Consider the following 15,308-nt stretch of genomic DNA (forward strand, 5'->3'; position numbering starts at 1 on the left):
TTTATTAAAATATTTCTTCCATATTTTTATACTACAAAACATCTGCATAATATGTTACTCTTGATTTTTAAAAAATACTTGAGCCATTAGGCTACATAAAACGGCTTGTATGTTTTAGTGTCAGTCTTCCTAATGTTCAATTAAAATGTTTTATAGCGAACCTAATTTCCTAATTTTAATAAATTGCTGGCCACTAATGCAAATTTAATGACCTTTCTGTGGATGGAAAAACATTTCCCACCCACAGAAGTGCTATTATATTGTCTGGCTTATCCCAGACCCACAGCGCATCAGTGTACTAAATGTCAGTCTGGTGTTTTTCATGTACATCACCCCACAATTTTACAGAGCGCTCAACAAAAAAAAAGCTTCAGACAGAACCTCTCAAAGAGCCATTTCCGTGTCCCTGATTATCAATCCGTCGGCGACAGGTTTCTTATGGTTCAAAGTTCATATATTGCTTTGGTCCTCGCCTGGTCCATTGTCAAAAGTAGTACAGTTCTGATTCAAACTTGTGATCTTTTTTTTTATACAATAAAAATAGGCTAACAAATATAGTTGGAAATGACAAAAGTATAATATTTTTTTTCTTGTGCCAGTGCATGTCAGCAGATCCAGACGTCTATGTCTTTTTGTACTTTGAAATCCCAGATCCTATAACAATCACTGTGGTCATTTAGAGAAGATTTCGGAAAATATGTGACATAGAAAATCTCGTAACGCCGGTGTCGCTCTCGTTGTCTCTCGGTGGAATGGGTGACAGGCAGCTACAGCTGAGAACGTGCAGTGAGTTTGGGATCCGTTCAAGTCCTGACAATCATCCTGACATATTTCCAGATATATCGTCTCCGCTATGAGTCACAGCTAAACAGATGCTGGCTCATTAGCATTCGCCATCACAATCCCTAATCCGTTATTTCGCAATGCTTAAGTTGGGTAAACATCCACAGAACAATGTACGTCTTTTCTTTGCCCATTTGTATTATACAGCTAAGACACTATTATGTGAGGATTACCCTTTATCCATAGGACATATTGCTTGTCTTACAGAAGAAAAACGTGACAGTTGTGGAATTGTAAGCTATTTTGTACTGAACATATTATTAGTAAATCTAGCAAACATAAATGCATATGCGGAAATCCCTTGCTTTACTTTGAGACTCATCATCTGTTACAGCATAAACTTTCAGCGCACCACAGGCCGGATGTTCTGCTCTCATTGTGACATTTTCTATTAAAAGGAAAGATTTTGATGTTGGTTATAAACATTAAGATGCTCATAACTCATCGCTGGCCTTGAGCAAGTATGCTAAAGTTTTAATTAAATTTGCAAATGCTTACGCTGATGGCAGTAGTGCAGGAAAAGGATTTCTCTTTTTGGGATTCTTGTGTGCTCTATGTTCTAGAGCACAAACTGCTTTTGTTACTTTGTCAGTTTGCCTAAACGCACAACCCCTATCGCGAATAACTGAACGTTATCCTCCGTTTACACAGTTAATAAATAAATACAAGGACATGATATTTGAGTTGCAATTATTGCAGCTTACCTTAAAGGGTTAGTTCACCCAAAAGTTGAAATTACTAATCTTTTACTCGCCTTCAGAGAATCCTAGTTGTATGTGCCTTGCTTCCTTCAGATGAATCCTATCTAAATCTTTCCATGGAGATAAACGGGTGTTTGCTATATACAGTTCGGAAGACTGAAAGTGTGCATATCCGTAATAAAACATCCCTCACACGGCTTTGGGGGTGCATAAAGGCCTCTTGTATCGAATACATGCATTTTTGTGGCTATATATCCATATTTTAGATGTAATAAACATTTCTTACTTTCTTTTTGTCTTCTTTTTTCACTTTTTTGAGCACTTTATTTCACACTTTATTTTCATTTTTGGGTGAACTAACTCTTTAAGCTTCTTCTAAAAATGCATTCACTACAAAATGCGAAACAGTTTACCAACAAGACAATAACATCAAAGGTGTCATATTGATGCCATAAGAACTTTATTTTGCGCATTCGAGTGAATTGCAATGCGTTTATGCGATTGAAGGTTCAAAAAACACATCATTTTCTACATGCTGTATATTATTGTTTCTCCTCTAAACCCCCGCCTTTCTGAAATTGGTCGATTTGTACAAAGAAGCACCAGACTGACCTTGTAAATTTGGAATTGCCTCACGAAATCGCATCATATATTACTTTTAAAGTAGTATTAAAACGGTTAACGGTTAAAAGTTATTTTCAACATATCCCATAACTGAAATGTTAAATAGTGCCGGTTGTGTCTGTCAGAGAAATCCTCTGTTTAGCTGTGCTCCAAATCAACAGCTGCATCCACAAAGGTCAAACCAAGTGTTGTTAAATAGGACAGTCTAGCCTACATCTGGTACCGTGACAAACCACACATACCACGCGTAACATTTAACTTTCAATACAGAACAGGATATACAACTTGTCTGAATATGTTCACCTTAGTGCATTAACATAAGTTTTAAATATAATCTAAAACTGCATCTTAGTAATTGCATCTTGACAGCATCAACAGGGTTTTTTTTTTTACATTTCTGTTGTTGGAAATTTGAAACCCAATAGTTTAATTGGCATTTTTCCCGAAAAAAAAAAAAATTGTTGATCGGCTATGCACGACGAGGATAACAGAAAACGTTCCAGTGCTTTACAGAGCCTTGCACATGCAATATGAGTCTCTCTTCTCTTTTCCTGAAGTGTGGAATTCAGCCAGTGATATTTTAACACGGTAATCAAGCCTCTTTTCATTTGCATCTGGCTTGACTTACTCATTGAAGAGCATTATAAGAAAAGATCCTTTTGATTATCTATGTGTTCTTCAAACCTCTCTACTGATCTGCACAGATGAACTAGTTCAGATCTGTGGTTTAAATCCACTTTTAACCGCATGCAGGGCCTCTGAAGCTGTCGGATAAGAGCACAGTATTAATCTTTACACTAATGGACCGTGGCTGATTGGATGGTCACATTCACAGTCCAGTTGCCTGATGTGACAGTAAGGCTTCTGTTCTGAATTGCTAATGCTAAAAGAGACTAGCCTTTTCCTTGAAGAGTGTTTTCTTTAGGTTAAACTAACAATAAAAACATCAGTGTCATTCCTTTAAGGTAAATATTACATAAGGTCTATCAATTTAGTTACAGTAAAGAACATAAAGGAACACAAAAAAGGACTGAGGCTCAATTTAAGATCTATTGCTTCAAACGCAAAAATGAGACCGCTTTGAAATCTATAGCTTGAAGGTCACCTGGAACGGCAAACTAATTACTTGCTCCACTGATGACCAGAAATTTCAATTAACATGCAGTTCCACTGATTTCATTTAAACTAATCTCTTACTGTGTCATAGTAAATACTGACCAAAGCTGATATCACTAATGGCTTTCCGCATAATGCATAGAAAAGCACATGCGACATTTTAAAGCATGCGGTACTTATCTTCTGTTGATCAGCAAAAGTGAAAAGCTGAGGTAAAATCGATCGTGTGGTTATTACAGTACACCTTTAATTATTTTCGCTCAGGATTGAGGGGAACTCGGCGATGGAACAGGAACACATCAGAAGAAGAGACGCCGGAGGAAGAAGGTGCTCTGTCACTCTTTTTTTAGGTAATAGAATGTGAGTCCAACTTGACATCACTTTGAACTGCAGATACGGAAAGAAATGTCTCTGTTTCATGCCGTAATATTCAAATGTACAGCTATTTAATTACAAATGAATCTGGGCCGGGGAATCTTCAGAGTTCTTGGCTCTATTGTAAGCCATTATCATTTCCACACTTTATAATGGCAAAGCAGTTAAAGTACACTCGTTTTTATCTCCTTACAAGGGAGGAGGGACACATTTCACATGTACGATATAAAAAGCATTTTTAAAAAGTCATTTTTTATCCTGAGCTGGGATCAAACAATATTCTTAATGCGGTTTCTTTATACTACTTATCACAAGGCCATTCTCTCTGTGTCACATTTTACAGTTTTTTATATAAATATCAGGAATATCAACCATGTTTTATTAAAGATAAATTACATTTCTTATACTCAACCCTGCATGAACCTCTGCCTCACAGACATTTGGATTCATGGGCTGCTGTGTATATATATATATATATATATATATATATATATATATATATATATATATATATGTGTGTATATATAGCGCACAAAACCTCCTGATCTCACGAAATTCTGAGCTCATATTTTTGATAAAATAGCATTGTAGCCACACAGCTCACAGATCTGGCATCCTGCACTAGACTAGGCCATATTTTCATAACTTTGTTTATTCATTTGCGCAGCTGTGTTCCACTTCAGTGAATATAATCTCTGTTTACGCTTTGTGTTGTTTTACTTTCATTAATGTACGAGTTTTAAACTGTCCCTAGACGTATTTTGCACACAGGCCCGCATTAATAAAGCAGTCCGGGAGCTTTAATAGATAAATAATCAGAAAAAAATATCAGCTATTGCCCAGAAGCTGTTTATTATCAACTCGTCAAACGCGCCTTATCTGTTTCCAGAAATCATTCCAAAAATTTCCACGCTTAGATCACAATCTAGTGCATGCATGAAAAAATGTTCCTTGTACAGTAGATGAACCCTATCCTAAAGATAACAGATAAATAGTCTTTTCTCGCAGAAGGTGAGATCACCATAATTTTTCGGGAGAGCTTGTGCATAAATTCTTGACGGCTTGAGAAGAAAAATACAGCAAGTAAGAAAAGAAATTTGAGCGGTGATAAAGACGTACAAAGCAGGCCAAGAACATTCTTCTAATGGGAAAGTAATGCTTTTATGACGTCCATCAAAAGAGCTCTGATATCCCGATGTATTTCTAGAACTACAACCTCAACAAAACATCATTCATATCACGTTTCTACATGCAGCATTTTCCCTTTACGTCTAGTACAACACTGCTCGCATGTTTTCAAATGTAAGCGTATAAGTCACTCTGACCTTCTTAAAGTCCTTTCAAAAAGCAGAGAAGCCACCGGGCAGAGATTTGAAAGAGGAGTCTTTTAATTAATGGTGGATAAATCGGCATCAGCGTTAATTAATCTGATTGAGGTAAACACGACAAGGACTAATTCGATTTTTAAGACGGGTCTGGATCGCTTCACGTCGCACGAGCCACCAATGCAGCATAACCCAAGTGATAAAAGGTGAAGTTAATTATTCATCAAATTAAAACACGTCACAAGTGAAGCCATTAATAACATCACGCCTGAGGATGCACGATAGGCCGAGAAAATGGCAAACATCGCAGAATTCATCAGCCGAAAGTTTTCTTATCTCCAGCGACAGCAGGTGAAAACTTTAAATGACTAGTTTTTTTAAAAGCAATTCCCACGATAGTCTATTTCTTGGCTGGTGTCTGCGGTTCTTCTCGGTTTTTTGTCCTCCTTCGTCCATTCCCAACAGGTCTCTTTCATTTCATTCTGCTAACTAACTGCGGATTTTCTTAGTTTAACAGGTAAATCATTGTTTGCTGAACAGGGAAGATTGCTTTTGTAAATCCCCTCAGCATGAAGTTCCCCGTCTGGTCAAACATTTCTTGTTATATAACAACAGCGAGAGCTTATCGTTCCAAAGGCAACATATTGAGGCTGTATGACTGCTTTCTTTATTAAAACAAAAAGCATAGATAGGTGAAGAATTTCCCCAGAGCCCCTGTTTGCTGAAGACATGTGCACAAGGGATGCAACCATCTGCTCGGCATGAAAAGACTTTGGTTCGTTCAGATGTGATGAAACGGCAACAAGCGATGCTTTAAGTTGCAAATGCCAATCATTAAAATGAACAGAGGCATAGGGTGTTATTAAATGTATAAGAGTATCTCCCAGATTCGTGTGCTTTATTCATGTTCTGGGAGTACTGAATACCTCATTAAGACATGGAGAAGTATGGGGGAAGATAATAATTAAATATAGGCTCTTAATGAGTTTTAGTGCCGAATATGTTCATATCTCTCAGAAAACCCTCCTAAAGGAATACTATAGTTCACTCAAAATTGGAAATATGTTACAAAAATGTTTTTACTCTCCGAGACGTTGATGAGCTTGTTTCTTTATTTAATTTGGAGAAATGTTGTATTATACTACTATACTACCCTCTGCAGTCAGAATAAAAGAGCAAACAGCTAATAAAAGGATAGATATTTTAAGATATTTTAGTACGGATACGGTAAGATATTTTAATTCAGTTTCCTTCATGTTTCTACTGGTTAATACATACACACTACTGGCAATTTTTATAATGTTTTCTCCTTTAGTCTTATAAATCTCCTATGATCACACTATTTCTTTTTTAATTAATATATTTTTCTTTTAATTGTTTTAATTAATAAAAAGTTGAATGTACAGCATTTTTGGGAAATCCTTTATATATATATATATATATATATATATATATATATATATATATATATATATATATATATATATACCACCAAACTTTTTAATTGTAGTATATCAGAGTTGTCAGAATAATATTAAGCAGAAAAACAGTTCTCAACATATTAAGTGTTGCTTCCGTCTTATCAGGCTGATTTCTGAATGATCATGTGACACTGAAAGCTGGAGTAATGGCTTCTGAAAACTTGGCATCACATGAATAAATTACATTTTAAAATACATTTAGGTAGAATATAATTTAATAGAATGGTTCATTTAAATTGCAATCATATATGTTATTGTTTTAGTGTATTTTTCTTTTCTTTTTTTTTATTAAATATACAATAGTAGAAAATGGAATAATATAAATACATAAGTAGTTCAGATACGAAAGCCTCTAAAAGCCATCTTGGTCAAAAATGAGATATTGGTACTGAGTGAATGTTCTCCACACGTTGTATATGTTTATCAAGTACTTTCACTTCAAATGTGAAAAATGTATTTATTATTTTATTATTTTAATTTAAGGAGGAGCAACAGTGCCATCTAGCCTACTGCAGACACATCACAGTCTCTCATGACAGGACACCCTACTTAAACAATCTCACAGAAAGCTGAAGCTTGAAAGACGTACAATGCGATACATTTTTAAAGACATCCTTCGCTACAAGACATACGCATTGACCACAAAAATCTGGATGAATGAGAATAAATCTTTGACGTCTGTTTTATGAATATGTAGGTTGCCATAAGAAAGAAAAAGTATCCCCTTTGCGTTATTTCTTGTGTTCTTCATTGGCATTCTGTGCAAATATCAGGACGTGTCGGAGAAAATGAAAATGGTGATTAAAGCATAGCTTTGTCTGGCAGAGGCTTTCTAACCTAATCTCCTTTCATGTTTCACAAAAATCTCTGCGCTGTCAGGGGAAATGGCTTTCTCTGACCAAAAAAATATACAAAGGAAAAATAGCAATATATTTTGACCTATGAAGTTCAACTGAAGTGTGGCGAGCAAAACAACACCGTTTCAGCATTCAGCGTCAGATGAAGGCATAGAAAACAAACTTACATTGGTTTATAATACCACTTATTGTGTGAATAATAATAATAATAATAATGATTAAACAATGGTAATGTAATCTAGATGATATTACTGGCCAAAATTTAACGACTCAACATAAAACAATGTTTAGTCCAAACAGGAAAGACTGAAAAACTAACTTTGTATGACCGCTTCAGCATGTTACCTTTTAGATGTGGGCTATAAAAACAATATACTGAAGTGCACTCTGTATTTGTTTTTGTTATTTTTGCAGAAAAGTTTGTTTGTGGACAAAGAAATTTGGTGTTTGAAAGAAAGTCTATATATAAAACACACTGGTGCTCTTTCGATCAATGCTGTTACAGTTTTACTTAGCTTTGCTCAATTATTGCCATGGAAACGCCTAATCTAGAATCTACATGTCTGCTTCCTTTCATTGTTAAGCACTGGGGCCTCAATGCACGGAGAGATAAAAAAATGCAAACTCTAGCACAGCTCATGATGGCAAGAGCTTACTTCTGCTATAGGAGAGTCAGATGAATCAGCCTATAGTATAGGAGCTTAATAATTCAAAAGAACTCCATTTCAAGATATTAAAGTGGTGCAACAACATCTAATGCTATTGTTACATAAAGCTAAAGACGAAAAGTACTGAATTTGCGAGGTGGGAGACTGTCTGAAATTAGCTGAACCATTTAAATGATTACCTTATTAAGTGTTGGAGAAGCAACTTTAAAACTCTATTTGACTAAACTAGCTACTATAAAACAAATGTAAAACGAGGCCTATATATATTGGTTTATTTAATCGCTAGGGTATTTCTCAGGGAAAAAAAGCATTCAAGTAAGTAAACTCAAATGTACATAAAACACAAAATGACACAAAATTAAGAGTCTTTTCCATAATCATATAAGCATATGAAGACTCCAGTCATATCAGTAGCCTAATAAGACTTACAGAGGCATGTTGAGACCACATGACCAGATGCATCAAATAAATATATATTAGCCTTATGAGTGCACTTTTAATTAACTATTCCGTTATTGCTATAAAAAGAAGACAAAAAATGCTATCCAACTCATAAAACAATTAAAATCTGTTCATTTATAAGTCTGAGTGATCTGTTTTTATATACAACACACAGTTGAGAAAGTTGAAGATGAACCAATTAGCTAGAACGAATTAGACTTTAGAGAGCGGCGGAAATGTAACTACATTTTAATTTTATTTATGCATTATACATTATATTTTGAGTGGGCCTACCTACTTTTTGTTTCTGTGATTAACCGTGTCTTTGTCTCTAGACTGCTGCTTTGAGGTCCCTTTTTCCCACAAATCTTTCAGAAATCCTCCAACACCATCATTATTTATGAGCTCCATGACCTGTATCCTGCTCATTTACAAGTCTAATTCTGCAGAAGACGTATCGAGTATTCTAACTATAGAAGATAGCCAGACAGTGACGGACCTTTGGAAGTAAAAAAAAAACATCCCCAAAAAACACAAGAACTATATGTTATTCTTAATAGTGAAGAGGTGCTAAATGCATAACTCTTGCAAAGCTATTATAAAATGAACATGTTATTAGCTGTATATTGGTTTGCAGCATTTTTCATGCAGCATTTAACTTTTTTTTTTTTTTACAAGATTACAGATGTCATTTTAATATCTCATCTGCTGTTTTATGTCACAAATGCAAAATTCTAGCATATATTTAGTCAGAAGCAGTTTCCAAATACACTGGGAACCAGCATACATACGTTAACTTTTTCGAAAATGTATGTAGCTAAACGTTTTTTTACAAGTAAAAAGAATAATTGCCACATTTCTCCCTAGCTCAGAAACAAAGGTTGTTGATCTTTTAACAGGGTCTGCATACCGGTTTTGCTTTGTACTGAACAGGCTTATGTAAAATACAGGCACACAAGTCATGCTGCGTCAGACAGCTTCGGCCTCCTGTTTTTGCACGTCTGGTGAAGATAACAAGCTTTCCAATTGAACAAGATACAAAAATCAAAAGATGTTTGTCGCCTTTTGTCTCTGTTAATGTCTGCCTGGAGCAGAAGTAATGGGTGGTAGGTCCTACAATAGGCCCACAATTAAATGAAATCAAGAAAAACAGGAGAAAAACAGGACAGCAGGCAGGTTAATCCAGCACATTAAATAGGTTTGGTGTGATGCATCTCAGCCCAACAACAGCGACTCACTTCAGATCCGTGAGCGCCACCACTTGGAGATGGATGGAACTATTTCAAGGAGCTAAAGTACATAAAATATACAGTGGTGGCTGTATATCTTTAGAGCATTATTAGAGCACTATTTTCAACAGTTAAAAGTTACTTTCAGTTATTTCTATTTTTTGCTGTTGTGTCACAAATTTGCATTGACATGGGTGACATAGGTTTATAAAAGGAGAAGGTGACTTATGAGGAAATTACCTCAAGTCCTCACTTTTTAAAACGCTTATAAATCATACAGAGTGAGGGTTTTTTTTTTGTTGTTGTTGAAAATCTAAAAATGGCTGTATTTTTTTATAAGGGGTAGGTTTAGGTCTGGCGCATACAGTTTGTACAGTATAAAGACATTGCGCTTATGGAATGTCTCAACAATTTACAAAGACAAACGTGTGTGTGTGTGTGTGTGTGTGTGTCCATTAAAATAACTAATCATGATAACATTTAGTCAAAGCCATTTTTCGACACAATAAAATATACAGTCTTCTTGTGTCATTACGTTAACGCTCATAAGGAGTTAGGAGCTTACTGACACTCAGCTTTTAACCCCCTAGATTAAGTGTTAAATATACAGTACTGTCCAGAAAACCAGAGAACAAAAAGTGAAAGCTTTCCTTTGGGCAGCTCTGTACCAGAAGGGGTCGCTGCTCTCTCATTCATGGGGCTTTTGAGCACGAGAACTTAAAGGCAGAGCTAGAGATGCTGATTCTGAGAAGGGCTGTTTTTATATACAAACTATGCTTAACCAAACCGCGTTTACCTTCAGCAAACCCTTTTACTATAGCACGTTTAAACCCGGGGTGCACATTCAAATGTACTTGAAGCCGAATAATAGCCTGTTTTGCCATTTCGACAAAGCACACTGATTTCTCAATGACTGCTATGAAACTGTAAAACAATATTCACGAAGATCAGAAAGCTTCTTTCCCCTGGATAATTATACGTATTCTCTTTCTTCAGCGTGTTAACTTCACTAGCTGACTTTTCTGTTTTAAAACTCGTCTGGTGAAGTCGTTTGGGAACTGCTTGAGAATAGGGGGAGGTGCTGAATACCTCAAGTCACTTAGTTTTGTTCCAGGGCTATGGGATGATCTCTTTAACACTTTTTCTCCAGACGTATTTGGTGACCAAGCTAAACCCAACAACATAGATGTTATCAAAATTAAATAAAAGCTATAGAATGTAAAAGATTCAAATGAATATGTGACTTGAGGAAAACATCTGGCTGTAGTTTGTGAACCGTTTCAACTGTTTTGTTAAAGGTCCGGTGGTCAGACAGTTGGAAGTAGCAGTCTACATGAATGCAACTAAATCTAGAAAAGCATGCAGCGTCTGTTCAAACTTTGTATATGCAGTAAAGATCAGAGAAAAGGATATGCTTTACTGTCCCTGTAATCATCGACCACTGAACTTGTGATCTAAGATGAGGGGTTTTCCATAGGTATTTCAATAGAGATCACTTCAACGTGCTAAAATGTTGTGTATTTGTCTTGTTTCATTATTCAATTTATTTGAGAAGCAAAACCGAAAAACGGACAAGAAGGCTTCTTGGTGCTCCAGATTTTGGTGACCTGGTCTTAGGATGGCATTGAGGTCAGATTGCCCAGGAAGTCCCTGAATTACACTGCCTCCTTCTGGCTCAGAAACAACCACATCTTAAGACTGAAATGCATAGAGCTAAACATCAGGGAGGTCAGAGAGCGTGTCAGAGAAGGAGATGGGACGCTACGCCAGCAGGAAAATGCAGAGGGAGAAATAGGCGTGAGAGACAGGGAGGGGAATGAGAATGAAGGAGACAACGTGGCAGTGTGTTTTCCTGTGCTACTTCTGGAGACAGTCAAATTACAAAGGTTCATCTGAGGTAGCAAAGACGACCATTCAATAAGAAAAAGTGTCACGGTGGAGCAAATTAACACAAACTCCCAAATATCTAAACCTCTATTGGTTCGAAGCTTTGGGGTCAGCGAGATTTTTTTGTAGTCTTTTATTGTCACCATGGCTGCATTTATGTGATTAAAATACAATAGTGGGTTACACTTTATTTTGGTAGTCCACTTTAAACTTTCTACTAACCATAAGTAACTACATGTCAACTACATGCCAACTAATTCTCATTATTTGTATCTATATGTCTACTAACTGTGAGAGTAGACTGTAGGTTAGTAGAACAGGTTTCTCAATAAGTTTCTCATAGTCATATGTTGTATGCTGTGGACCAATCAAAATAAAGTGTTATAAGATATTAAGCAGACAGTCTACTAATACTCTGACTGCTAGCAGACATGTAGTTATAACGTTACTGACTGTTGTCTAAAGTGGACTGTCCAAATAGTTAGCAAGTAGTGTATTCATACTTATTTAAAACATTTATTGCCTCCATACTGTAATTCTTGACCAAAAATAATCTTACCTAACCCAGACTTTTGTACAGTAGTGAATACTGTGCAGCACAAAATGTTTCAAAGAGTGCATCTTGAAGACGTACAAAGAGTCACATGATCAATGTCATAAATTTACCAAGAAGTTACCAAGAAATAATAGGAGAATATTTCTTCTTCATTTAAATTAGCGGAATATCATATTTTGAATGTGAGCAGATGTTTGAACCCCACTCTAATCAAGTGACTTTAGTAAGCTTTTGAGAAGAAGGGAAATAAACGTCCTTGTACTGTACTGTAGATGTCCAGGAAGACAGAGCACAGCTTCCTGAACCCATCGTTCTAGTTAAAGTTTATGACCCCTGAGATAGAGCCTCTCAACATCCAATCACTCCACACGTGGCTCTAAAGAGCAGGTCTGCCGTGCCACAGGTGTGTAATTTGATGGGCGGCATAGGCCCAAACGTGGGCTGCACGGATCGGCTGTTAAGGAATGGGTACATGGACTGAAGAGCCTGTTTTGCAGGATGAATGAAAATGACACCTACAAATAAATCTAGGTTACAAGTATGGAGCAATAAAATTGATTGTATTTTGTTTATATAAAAATACATCAAAGCTTTGGAATAATTATGATTTTTTTTAAACTAATGCTCACCAAGACTGCATTATTTGATCAAAAATAAAGTATAAACAATATGGGAATACTGTTACAATTTACAATAACTGTTGTCTATCTCTGGGGCTTTCTGTTTTCTGTTCATATGATGCTTCAGAAATCATTCTAATATGCTGCTTTGATACTTAAGATGCATTTCTAATTATTATTGTTGAAAACAATAGTTTTTGCTGCTTAATATTTCAGATTTGATGAATAGAAAGTTCAAAAAAGCGTTATATCTGTATATATATATAAATACATCAATAAATATATTTATAGCATCCCAAATATATATATATATATATATATATATATATATATATATATATATATATATATATATATATATATATATATATATATATTTGGGATGCTATAAATGTATTTATTGACACTTTTTTAACAATTTAATGCATCATTGCATAGTATAACTTTATTCATTTAGAATTTTACAAAGTATACATTTTAACCCAAACCTTTAAACGATAAAGAAGTGTCATAGACATCACACAAAAAAAGTTGACTGATTAATGGAGGGGCTTGCTTTTTTGTTTGGGTGGGGGAACGCATGAAGTGTGAAAGTTCAGAAATGGGCGGAGCAGAGACTCCATTCACAGGAGGGGTTTCTCGAAACAGTATTTCCTTCAAAGACATTAACCCATAAACTCCTCCTCCTTCATCAAGCCTGGACCACACCCCCCTAGAATAAGGGTCTTGCACCGTCTGGGTCCCGTAAAAACCCCTGGCTGATTGAGTTTGCTGACCACCACAGGCCCTGATCAGGGAGGGGCAGAGAGGAACGACGTCCCACCATTATCTGGGTGTCTGCGTGTAGCTTCAGGCCACAGGATTCCATTCCTTCCTTCTGCTGTGTTTTTTCCAGACCTGACAGGCAGGCTGAGGCACTGCAGGAGTGAAAGAAAAAGAGAGCGAGACGGGAGAGATAGTGAGGGGGGGGGCTCAAGATGTCTGTGGAAAATGAATCACAGAGGCTGACTCCAGGGAGGGAGAGACGAGAAACACATCTGGACAGAAAAGGAGAGCAAGAAAGGAAAAGGAAAACTTTCACAGACTCAAATCTAACTTTCCGTTTTTGGTAGAAATGTGCATTTTATGCCTTTAAAAGTTTTTAATCAGTAGTTTGGTAGCGTTTACAGATTTTGTTCAGCAAAGCGTGTGCCAAGCTTTGTTGTTCAGCTCTTCTAGACTCTGCAATTGAGTCGAAATCCCTTCCATTACTGTAAGAAGCAGTCTGGGATATAGTCTAAACATTCGGACGGAGTTACAGGCATCAAGCCCTCCTCGCCATCCTCGGGTTCCTTTAATGTCATGTTTTTTTTTAAGGCTGCAGACTGCTATGTAAAATACTAGCCGTCCTCCACAATAACAGATAGAACGGCCCTGCAAGCTTCAGCTGCCAGTGCCCAAATCTCTTTGGCTCGCCACACATGTCATTACAGTTTTTTTCTTTCCTCTTCCTCTTCTTGCTGGAGGTGTGTGCAGCTCAGTGCAGTAAGGTCATGAAAATCTTCAGTCTTCAGCCACGTCATCTACTGCTGAGAGAAAAAGAAGCGTCTTTTAGGCAGACGTGTAAAGGAGTTACTTGAGTAATTGCATTTCATATGTTATTGTATCATTTTGGAAATCCCATTTGTATAATAGATATTCTTCCTGTAAAATATATTACATTTTCTACATAATATTAAGCAGAAAGTCTTTGGAATGAATTACATTTTAAAACATACTTTACTAGACAACGACTATTTTATTTTTAATACTACACTGTTAAAAAAAAAAGATGCTTAAGAAGAACCACTCGGGAAAAAGTTCTTTAAAGAAAATCTCTTCTTCTCTTTCCTACCTTTTTATAATCCGAAGAACCTTCTTTCGCAATAAAGAACCTTTTGTGGAACAGAAAGGTTCTTCAGATGTTAAAATTTATTTATGGAAACGTTTAGAAAAAAAAGTTCTTCTATGGCATCGTGAAGCACCTTTATTTATCTCTAATAGTGTATTATTGCTGATATTCGTTTTTATTGTATTACTGTATTATTATTACTGTAGTTACATATTATAGACAAATTAATGCAGCCTCGAAGAGCATAAGAAACTTCTTTCTGAAAAAAAAAACTAAAAAAATATAAATAAATAAAACTTACCAACCCCAAAATACTAGCATAAGAATCAGGTCAAACTGAACAACACAGTGTAGCATAATTATAAAAATAACAATAATAAATAGAATAGAAATAGAATTAAGAAATAAATTATATTTTATTGTATCTACATAACAGGTAATTTTATTTGTACATATTTGTATAATCGTAAGAAATAATCATAAAAATAAGAAAATGCTAAAAAAATTGTAATTAATAGTAAATTCACTGCAAACGTCCCTCCCCTTTTCTTTTTCTACATTTTCCTTTTTTTTTTTTTTACAAATTCCCTTCCTCCATCATACAATTCTAGACATGCTTTATATTTATATTATATTTACGATGCCTGATCTAATACCCAAGTAACTGCTAATGAAGTACAGTACATCTGTAACTAATAAACTAATTGACTCTGAA

This window comes from Puntigrus tetrazona, chromosome 19, assembly GCF_018831695.1.
Source record: "Puntigrus tetrazona isolate hp1 chromosome 19, ASM1883169v1, whole genome shotgun sequence".
Classification (NCBI taxonomy): domain Eukaryota; kingdom Metazoa; phylum Chordata; class Actinopteri; order Cypriniformes; family Cyprinidae; genus Puntigrus; species Puntigrus tetrazona.